Source organism: Sceloporus undulatus, chromosome 1 (assembly GCF_019175285.1).
Source record: "Sceloporus undulatus isolate JIND9_A2432 ecotype Alabama chromosome 1, SceUnd_v1.1, whole genome shotgun sequence".
Taxonomy (NCBI): Eukaryota; Metazoa; Chordata; class Lepidosauria; order Squamata; family Phrynosomatidae; genus Sceloporus; species Sceloporus undulatus.
The window spans coordinates 54,352,005-54,363,229 of NC_056522.1; the positions used below are offsets into that span (position 1 = coordinate 54,352,005).

Genomic DNA, 11,225 nt, shown 5'->3' on the forward strand with positions numbered 1-11,225 from the left:
GGGGGGGGGGGGGGAGAGGAGCAGTTCCAGCGGCTGTCAAAGATGCTGGATGGCTATCTAAGTAAATGGGGATGCTTTGATTAGGCCCCATTCATACTGGGGTAAAAGACATGGAGGGAACTGGGATGATCCGGATGCCCCTCCCCCGAATCGCTCCGTTAGCAAGTGCCCACTACAAATTGAAATCAAGTGCATTTTGACAGAAATTGAATGCATTCTGTAGATTGGCCGCTGCCAATCAAGCTATCGTCATGGTGACGTTTGCAGGGCATCGGGGGAAGTGTCCTCCCTTTTTAAAGAGCCAGGCACAGGGGTTTCAGCGGCTGAAGCAGGGAGAGAGATGCCTCTCTCTCTCTCTTTTTTAATAAACCTGTGGGCTTTTGGGTCAGATCTGCCCCTGTCCCAGGCAGAGGATGGGATTGCCATGCATTTTTTTTATGCTTTTAAAAGCAACATTAGCTTTCCCTTTGCTTCCCTTGCTGTATCTGCTCAAGAAGACAAATCATTCCCATATTTGCTCAAAAAAAATTGGTAAAAATGTAACATTGCTTGTTTGCAACATTTGTAGCTTCTCCCTCTGCAGAAAGCAAGTGCAAGCCTGGCTCCATCTGCCTCTGGAATATAAACCATGCGCATGTGCGCATGAATCGCGGCGATCGCCGCCGTTCCAACGGCCTCCTTCTCCTCCTCCCGGCTTGAGAGGCAGCCTAGGCTGGCTCCCAAGCCGGGAGGAGGAGGAGGAGGCTGCTGGAACCGCAATTCCAGCAGCCCCCGCGCCTCTTCCCTGCCTGGGATGCAGCCAGGGATGCCTCTCAAGCCGGGAGGAGGAGGAGGAGGCCGCTGGAACCGCCTCCCCCCCCCCCCCTGGAACCGGCAAGAGGAGACACCACGGAAGTCAAAATTGGATCTGGGGTCTTGCGATGGAATGCAGGACGAGGGGTAATCACACCAGAGCCCATTCGCACTGAGAGCGACAGAGCCCCATCCAGGATATTGCCCATCCCCTTATCAGGCGCACTGGCCAACACGGCTCCAAAAAGAGGAGCCAGTACGCATTCAGTTCGGCAGCTCGCGCATTCACGTGAGTGCAGATTGGGCCATTCGAATGCTGGTATGATGGTATTGTGCGAAATAACGTGAATTCGAACTGCCCAGTGCAGAAGACCCCCAGTTCCACACTCATCTGATAAGGGCTTATGATTCTATCATCATCTGTTTATATAGTGTCATCAGTGTACACAGCACTTTACAATAAAAGGTAAAACAATTTGTGTTAATTCGGTATCTGATAACTACAAGTGAGTAGAAGGGAATCTGACAAGGTATATTTTCTTGGGTTTACACTGCACTGCAATATGGTGGCATACAGTTTTCAAATTGATAAGATAAAAATGTCACTCTTGTGACTGATGACATTGCACTCAAAGGTATCATTTTTGAATAGGCTTCAAAAAAGGCCATAAAACTTTCCTAATGTTTTTGTATATAGCTGAAGTGTTTGTTTAGATTCAAATGTTGACACTATGGAACCAGAGTTAAGGAACTGGTATGAATTATGGCTATGGCTGCCTCTTATGCTATTACAGTAAAGTCAGAAGGGAGGTGATCATGTGGCTTTCTTTTGGGCCATTTAGATGACCGTGAGCTATATTTTGTGAAAGGTTTTTTGCTTGTTTGTTAATTAATGGCTATATTACTGGCAGAGGTTTGTGGTATTTATACCAAAATAAACTGCTTGCAGACAGAATGCAAAAAGCAGTGAGGAATAAGAGCTAATGTCAATGACCAGCTTGTCAGAGAACCCACTTTTGTTCATTCCTTTTAATGGATGTCTGCTTGTACCAATCAGGCCGGGTGTTTTATTTACTACGCAGAGAGATTCTGCATGCCACTTTTTACTCTGTCTTCTAGCAATGCTTTGAAAACGTTACTTGTTTTGGAGTGCACTTCCCAGAATCTCCATCCAGCAGGATGAGATTCTAGGAATGGGAGGCCCACAAAGTAACATTTCTGAGTAGTCCATATAATAACCACCTTTTTTTTGTTTTGTTTTTTTGTTAAAAGGAAATCAGGTGAAGGGGAGGGAGGGAGGAATCTAGCAGGACCTTTGAGACTGATTTATTTTAGTATGAACATCCATGGATTTGAATCCATTTCTTCAGATGTGTTCATGGAGTACAAAATTAAAGGCACAGATGTTTATTTATTTAATTCATTCATTTTTTTATCCCACCTTTTCCTCAATAATAGGGCTCAAGGCAGCTAACACCATATTTAAAACAATACAAACACACTAATAAAAATAAGTAAGATTTAAAAACAATTAAACAATTTACAAATCTAAAACATTAAACACTGAAAATAAAATGCATTAAAATACTATATACCTGTGGTGGCAAACCTGTGGCACATGTGCCCTCTCTGGCATGCAAAGCCATTTTGGAGGGCATGCTGAGAGACAGGAGGGCAGAGGAAGAGGAGCAACAGGTATGACTTTCCAGAGACAGCTAAAGGCACAGGAGGGTTGAGGGGAAGAGGCTTACAAAAGGAAATATGGTCCTTCAAATAACCAGGATCCAAACCATATAGGGCTTTATAGGTAAAAATCAGCACTTTGAATTGTTTCTGGAAATGGATTGGCAGCCAAGGGAGCTGTTGCAACAGTGCTGTTCATTGTCCATGGTTATGGGGAAAGGTATATAATGGAATCCTGTAGCACCTTTGAGAATAAATGAAAGACATTTCTATCATAAGCTTCTGTGGACTCTAATTAAATTCATTAGTTTCAGTGGTTTTTTGAGGTTGTTACTCTTTGTGTGATAAACTTCCTCTTTCTGTGTTGGAACAAGTTGAGTCTCATCTGGAATTCTGAAATCCAAAATATTCCAAAATCAAAAATTGTCCACATAGGTGGCTGAGATAGTGACACCCTTGCTTTATGATGGTTCAGCATACATACACTTTCATGCACAACATTATTAGAAAATATTGGGTATAAAATTACCTTCAGGCTATGTGCATAAGGTGTATATAAAACATAAATGAATTTTGTGTTTAGACTTGGGCCCCATCTCTATGATATCTATGATTCTATATCTCATTATGTATATGGAAATATTCCAAAATCTGAAAAAATCCAAAAGACTTCTGGTTCCAAGCGTTTCACATAAGGGAGACTTAACATGTATTAGGAGAGCTCTGCAAGTTCAAATCAAAGGGCACCTTCTCCAGCATTTTTTTTTTTATCGCAGTGGACAGCTGGATGCCCCTGAGAAACCCAGAGGGGGGACAGGAGGACCACCGTTCTTTCCCACTATCTCTCCTCCAGAAGAGGTCCTTGGAAATAAGAACAGCTGAATACATTTAGTAATACAGTAATAAATTTTGCTGGCTGAAATAGAATTGCACATGACAACCCCTTGCCCAGGACAAGGTACATAAGACACCCAAAATATTTTATGACATTGGGCCAAAAATACCACAAACATCCCCCCTTCTTCCTCCCCCTGGGCAAGAAAATACCATAATATAGTTGGTCCTCCATTTCCACAGATTCTTTATCCATGAATTTAACCATCCATGGTTGAAAACTATTTTATTGGTACCCCTGGCGGGTCCTGGAACCAAACCCCCACGGATACCAAGGGCCCACTGTAATAAATAGCTGAAAAGTTCCTACTCTTTCATGACACTCCCATACTGCCCGCTGAGACAATTGGCTCTCTGGTTAGCATTAAAATAAATTCATGCACATGTAACATTTATTTATTTAAATAATTTATTTATAAATTATTTTATAACTTCTTAAGCTATGTTTTGTACATAATTTTAAAATGATTAATATATTTTAAAAATATATCTTAAGGCTTGTCCTGCTTGGTGGTTGACTGCCTTTGAAGCTGAGATTTGCCGGAAAGGTTACACAGAGGCTTGAAAGCTGTGTAAATGAACTGCCACTGGAGTGTGAATCAGTATTGATTGCCACCACTTCTTTTGCCCCATCTCATTCCTACCGCACTCAGAGTAGGGAAGCTATCCATTACAGGAGCATGCTTATTAGTGCCCAGTGTTGACAGCGTTCCAATTTTCATGCAAATGTACAAAGGGAAACAGATAGCAATTTACTAAACCTTGAGCAGAGGGATGAGAACAGCATTTTCCCCATCCTACAAAGAAAATGTGTACCCAACTCAAAAAAACAAATGGAGGAAACTAAGCAGCTCCAGCAATAACATGTCAATGGCAGAAAAACAGCCAACCCAAGTGCCTGTTTGGATTCAGGAAGAGTATTAACCTATACAGGCATCATTGCACCATTGCATTATGATATGTGTTTGTGCTTTAATGTTGTTTCTCCTTATTGTAACTTTGCAAGTGTTATAAAAGAAGGGGGACTGTATTCTGTTAGGGAAACCGACAGAAGGAGGGAGAAAAATAATAGAGAATGCTCTTCTCTGGATCCTGCCACCTTCTATGTTTACTGTTTAATACTGTCTTAAGGGGGGGGAGGGATAAAGTGTTTTTAATTGTCATATTTTATATTTTACTGTTGTTAACCGCCCGGATTGGTTTGCCAGAGGGCGGTATACAAATAAATAAATTATTATTATTATTATTATTATTATTATTATTATTATTATTATTATTCTAGTGTGGATAAGAGAGGGGACATCTGTGGACTGTACTGCTAAATCTTGATAAACAAATGTAGTCAGACCACTGCATCACTACACACTAGTTTTCTATTCCTGCCTTCTCACTGGCAGCTCTTAGACTTTGGAGCTCCTTACTGCTGCCACAACAAATTACAATTTCCAGGATTCCCTAGCACTGAACCAGGGGAGTTAAAACATTCACAAACTGGATTATTTCTACAGTGTGTTTTGGATTTCAGTTTCCAGAGACATAGTCCAGTGGTCAGACCACTACATCACTGCATACTAGTTTTCTATTCCTACTGCCAAATGCTGTATATATTCATGTATAAGTTTAGAAATTTTAGTCAAAAAATTGACCCAAAAACGTGAGTCAATTTATCCACTAGTCAATGTAAGTATTGTACTTTTAACTCTTTTTTTAAAAAAGGAACCATTCCCTGGTGAAAGGCAAAAGTGTAATCTGTCCTAAAAGCACTGGCTCTCATCCATCCAGCCTTTAGTGTGAACACAAATGTTTGAGGGTGTGCTTTATTTTTTCTCTCACTGGTGCATTTTAAAATTGTGTTTTAAATAATTATGGTTTTACTCATTTATATAATTGTGTTATGTTATTGCAAGCTGCCTCGAGTCCTATACATGGGAGAAAGATGGAATATAAATTAAATCAGTGAACATAGGTAAATAAATGCAACACACAGTTTGCATCTCCCAAAGACCCTTGTTTGCATCAAAACATGGTGATGATAATTGGATTTGGATTGTGAATAATTGTTAGCCTAGTCAGCTGTGGTGTCCCAGAACTGCAGGCGTCTGCACAGGGATGTTTCTGACAGATGAAAGACACTTAGCTCCTTCCCCATCCTCTGTTTGAAGGTAGTCATTGTGACATTAATGGCACATGTTGTTACATGAGGACAGATGTACTAGTGAATATGTTTTAGCTTTTGTGAACTTATTTGCACCACTACTTGTATAACACTTGTATATTGATCACAGATGCAGGCTTAAGCTGAAACAAAACAATCCTTTCTGCACTTCCATTTGTGGATTGTAGGTTTGGGAAGTAATCCTCTGGAACAGAGAGAGGGAAATTGAAGCCGTGGACTTCATGAACCCCCCAACCCTTTTTGCAACTCTCACCAAGGTTCTCAGAACACTGCCAAGATCCCTGAATCCTCTTATCCCAGTAATTTGTTTTCAGGAGAAAAGAACCAGTTCCAAATTGCTGCCCAAATCTACCAAAATGTAGCAGTTTTGGTTTTTTTCCTTTCCCAAATACCTTTCCACAAGGATGTAGATATGGGGGAAGAGGTAAAATGAGGCCTGTATTCTTGTTGTTGGGTAGATCTACACTGGCCAAAATACTCTAGGTTGATTTTGGAGTATTTCTGCCCTAGAGCTGCCCCAGATTTGCCCCCCCTCCATTACCTCCACATTCTGGAGCAACGCTGTGTAAAGAGCCATGCATCATTCCTTCTGAAGTTGAAAACTAGGTGCCCAGGATCAATCCCATGGCTTGGCACCTCCTTGTGACCTCAGAGGGAACCGCTCACACTAGTGGTGGCAGTGCCAGGCAGCAGAGCTGGACGCGTATGTAGACAGCTGCCCAGTGTCACTCTGGAGTGCGCTGGATTTTCCTGCAAAATCTGGAACAAAAGTTAAGTCTTTTAAATCTGATTTAAGTCATATGCCTTCAAGTTAACTCTCACTTATGGCAATCTTATCACAGTTTTTTTTAAAAAAATTGTTTAGCGTGGGTTTGTCAATCCCTCCCTCTGAGGCTGAGAGAGTATAACTTTCACAAGGTGGGGTTTTGATGGCTTTGAAAGCTTTCAAGTCCCTGTCTGTCCTAGTCCAGCACTCAAACTACTACATACTATTTTAGTTTCTGGAAAAATAGTTACTGTTAAATGAACCTTGACTTATGGGAACGTTCATATTTTCTTGGCAAAACTTATTCACAGGTGTTTCACCACTGCTTTCCTCTGAGGCTGAGACACCATGACTTGCTCAAGATCACCTAGTGGGTTTTCATTGCTGAGCAGGTATTGAATTGTAGTCCAATACTCAAACAACTGCATTATACTGGACCTCAGAATAAAAGCAATCCCCCCTTGATTACCTCCCTGTGAAATTTTCCTGCAGTACACGCATTTCTAGCATTGAAGTAACTTCAGTTGATCATTTACAAATAGAACTTAAGCTTCGAAAGACAAGGGACAAGGAAAGTGGCTTATGAACACAGCACATAGAAAATACAGATTTTTTATTCATGGATTGAAGCATCCATGGTTTGAAAATATTAAAAAAGTATAAATTCCAAATAGTAAACCTTGATTTTCCATTTTATTTAAGGGACACCATTTTGCTCTGCCATTATATTTAATGGGACTTGAGCATCCACGGATTTTGTTATCCACAGTGGGTCCTGGAACCAAACCCCAGTGGATAACAAGGACCCACTGTATGAGTTCAGTTTTAATTTTCCATTGTCTGCAATGCTAGAAATTTAGAGACTGAAGGAAAATTTTATTGGGAGCAGAACTCTTACTTGAGGAGCAATGCTTTCATTTTGCCCACCCAATAACTACAACATTGATTTCCTCAATCCCCCAAAGTGGCCTCAAGATGGTCAAAAGTAAGGTAACTCAAAATTGTGTAGCCTACTGTAGGGCAAAAATTTGGCTCCTGCGCCAGAGCAGTCCTTTCTCTCTGATCTAAAAGCACCCTTCAAGGATGGCACTCAGAACTGCTGCTCAGGCTGAATATCTTGAGAAGGGGACCATTTTCAGCAAAGAAAAAAAAGGAGCCCCCTCCATTCCCTGAATATGTAAATAGCACCTTCTTCCAGCCTAATTGGTTAAATTGTTACATGCACAAAAGCGACAGTGGCATTATTTCTGTCTTCTTGGCAGCTTGCCAGAGAGAGCTAGCACCAGAAGGAATTATGACCAAGCAGAGCAAAAGCCAAGCAAAGCAACTTGTTTTTCTAATGGGTTCCAGAATTCCACCACCATTTGGATGACCTGTTGATGCGTGACTACATAACTAGGATTCATAGTAATGGTTTCTTGAAATACAGACCTGAGTATGGCACATTCTGATTCTCCTTTCTCAGTGAGCATGGAGGGGGATGTTATTAATGATTCGTGGCATTAAGTGTCCAGAGGGCTATTTTGTTTAGTGTGTGCAAAGAGGTTGTTCGGCTTTTGCAGCATCTGCTGTGTATGGGAGGCAGCTGGTACTTGAGCAGCTAATGGAATTGCCAGTGATTTTCTTTCTCAGATGAGAATAATTCTCCAAGAGTCTCCCAATGGCTTTTTCCCTCCTCCAACCAACCACTCCTTCACCTTCTCCACTCCCCCGCGTCCACATCTCATTCATCTCCCCCCACTTAAATTTCACCTGTAGCACTTATCTATTGTTTAGCCAACTGTTGTTGTGTGGCTAAGGCCTCAGTGCTAGGAGCTCTGCATAAGACCCTCTCTACTCCAGTTTTACTCCAAAATCTCCCCTTCCATTTTTTTTTAATTGCATGGCCCTGACCATTTTCTCATTCTCTGCATTACAGCTCTGTGCTGTTCATTCTGTGCTTGACTTGAGAAATCCACTATTTTCTGTCTACGCTTCTGTTCAATGGATGTATAGAGGTTGGGAATTCTCACAAAAACCAAAATGAAATGAAGTCACTATCTGAAAGCGAATTTATTTTCAAATAAACCAGCTCTGCTTCTTAAACAAAAAGCTTATATATGTTTACACCCGAGCTTTGAAAAGCTACTTTTTGCGTTATAACTCATATAATCCCAGTATCATGCTGGCTGGAGGATTCTGGGGGTTGAAGTCCAAAAATTAACTTTTCAGAGCTCTGCAGCACAACGGTATAGTGGCTGGATGTGGGCAATGCTTCTTTTATCCTTCTCTTTCTGAGAGCTGTAATACAAACATATCTCCTTCTGCAAACTCTGCATATGTGAAGTGGAGTATTTAAACTTTTAAGCACAACAGTTCCAAGTTTGGCAGATGGAGAAGACAAGACTCCTAACTAATTACCAACACAGAAGCCAGTAGCCCCTTTCCCATCCTCATGCTTTACCATTGGCTGCTCCAACCACCCTAGACAAAAGACACTGCTTGTGTGCAGCATGTTGCATATGTTTGTACTATATTGCGAGAACAGTATACTCATGCTCAGTCTAATGGAGACAGACCTAGACAAACAGGCTGTTAGGAGTTAGTCTAGAGCCAAGGCATTTGTCACTTCTAGAAATGTCTCTAATTTATTATTTGGCCTTTCTGTCTATGATCCCGAGAAGAGTGCTCATGGTTGTTGAATCTGCATGTAAAAGTGCCCATCTCACGTCACACTCAGTGTGATATCCTGGATGATTCACAGAAAACTGGCAGCTTTAGATGGTTCATTAACCTGGGCTGGTTTTGATACTTCAACTTTTAATGCTGAAGTGACAGATTTCATATGATATATCTTAGACCTGTAGAACTATCTGTGGTCTGAGACTGGTGCAGCAATGAGTTTGCTCTCCAACATGGTGAATATTCTGTGGAAATGCTCAGTTTGACAAGAGTATTTCACATCTGATTATATTTTATTTCAGTGTTTGACAGTAGTTGCTGCTCTTTAGCAGTTGATATGTCACTGTTAGAATGCAGCAATACTGCTTTTTAAAATACTATTTAGTAGCTAGCCTGTAAGGTTTATTGATAACTTTTATTGGCACTCGTAGCAGTATATCATAGTTGATTGTTTATCACATCTGATATTTAACATCTTGGGTAGGGGGAAACAGATGAATTTAGAGAAGGGTGAGTTGTCTCAAGTTCTCAATCAACATTTAAATATTAATTCCTGCCCACCATACAAATGTCACTATATCTATATAGATATAGTGGATGAGAATTATGCAGTTGTCCATCCTGCAAATTTCACTGTATCTTTATAGCCTAGATGAGAATCATGCAGCCATCGAAATGTTGTTGGTCTGCAACTCCCAGCAAACCTAGCAAGCATCGCGAGTGAGGTTGAATGCTAGGAGTTGAGTGCAACAACATCTGGAAGTTGTTGTGATTCTGGCCTTTCTAAGAAAGCCATCTGCTTTAACCTCTGCACTGAGAATTGACAGTATAACAGGTTACCTCTAATTGTCTTAACATAAGAGATTAACATACATCTTTAAAAAAGCTACTTACTGCTTGTGAATTGAATTCTAATTCAGGATGTATCCTGCTATTATCACATGAATTTTGCCACTGATGCTGCTAGCCAGGTGCAAATCCCCAGATCTTGGACTACTGTTGTTGGTTTTTTACTTTGGTTTTAATCTGTTGTCATTTAAAACCTTTATAGGTTTTCACATGCTTTTTTATTTTGTTTTTGTTTTTATGGGTTTAAGCTTTATTTTCTGAGGTTTCAAGACAGCTTTATTAATTGTGAGGAGTAAAAAAATCTAATCAATTCATTGATATACAAATAAGGCAAGGGATAGATTTATTTGAAAACATCCAATTGTCCAAGTAAGTTATTTTGGAATGCACATAGGGTTGCCATAAGTCAGGACCTCCAAACCAGGACAAATGTAGGGCAATATTTTCAAATGAAGGACAAGTTTTATACAAAATGGAGGACATGCGAAAAAATTGATGATTTTTTAAAAAATGTTAATATAAATGCATGTTTCTTAGGCATGATCAAAATGGAGGACATTTTGACATTATTCCTAGACAGATGGCAGAAATGTACTTCCCTTTCTGGCCACCTCCCCATTCCAAAACACACACGAAGCACATTTGGGCATTTGCAAACTGACTCACACAGCTAGCTCTTTGCATGCTAATAATAATAATAATAATAATAATATTGATAATCATGGAAGGTCCCTTTGCAAACTGACTCACACAGCTAGGTCTTTGCATAATAATAACAACAACAACAATAATGATGATGATGATGATAATCATGGAAGGTCCCTTTGCAAACTGACTCACACAGTTAGGTCTTTGCATAACAACAACAACAACAACATCAATAGGTTCCTTTGCAAACTGACTCCAGGCCTGTAGCTAGGCCTTTAGGGGCCCTGGGACAGAAAGTACATTTGGGGCCCCTATGTTTTTTAATGTCTTGAGTCCTACTGTGCACCGCGGGCACCATCTTGGCACACCACTGTTTACATGGGGTGTGTGTCAATGACGTGACTCGTGCGGCTCCTTTGGGGTAGGGTTGCCATAATTCTCTACCACCAAACCAGGGAAAATGTAGGGAAAATATAATTATAATTATAATTATTATGCCACCTCTCTTATGGATCAAGGCGGGTTCCATAAAATAATCCATAAGTTACATCAAACGAAAATCATAAAATCACAATGCCCAACCCAAAATTTCTAGGACAATATTTAGACCAAAGTGTAGGTCAAATGCTGGACAAAATTTACCCCAAAAGTGGGGCATTCAATAAAAATGGAGGCCATAACCAACTAAAAGCTAAAAACATTAACATTTTTAAAAAAAACATTAATATAAATCCTTATGTTATAGAGATCTTGTTG

The 11,225-nt window shown here is 40.3% G+C and overlaps 1 protein-coding gene and 1 long non-coding RNA gene across 4 annotated transcripts in view; one reads left to right on the forward strand and one right to left on the reverse strand.

Annotated features, from left to right (window-relative positions):
• The window catches only part of MDGA1 (MAM domain containing glycosylphosphatidylinositol anchor 1), a 410,329-nt gene that overhangs the window by 79,818 nt on the left and 319,286 nt on the right, over positions 1-11,225 (forward strand). The gene's annotated exons all lie outside the window — the stretch shown is intronic.
• Positions 2,402-11,225, reverse strand: part of LOC121918944 — a 10,141-nt gene continuing 1,317 nt past the window's right edge. For both annotated transcript variants that reach the window (XR_006101350.1, XR_006101351.1), the window contains exons 2-3: positions 6,087-6,304; positions 2,402-2,868 (exon numbers count right to left, since the gene is read on the reverse strand). This is a non-coding gene — a long non-coding RNA (uncharacterized LOC121918944). The remainder of the gene's footprint in view (positions 2,869-6,086; positions 6,305-11,225) is intronic.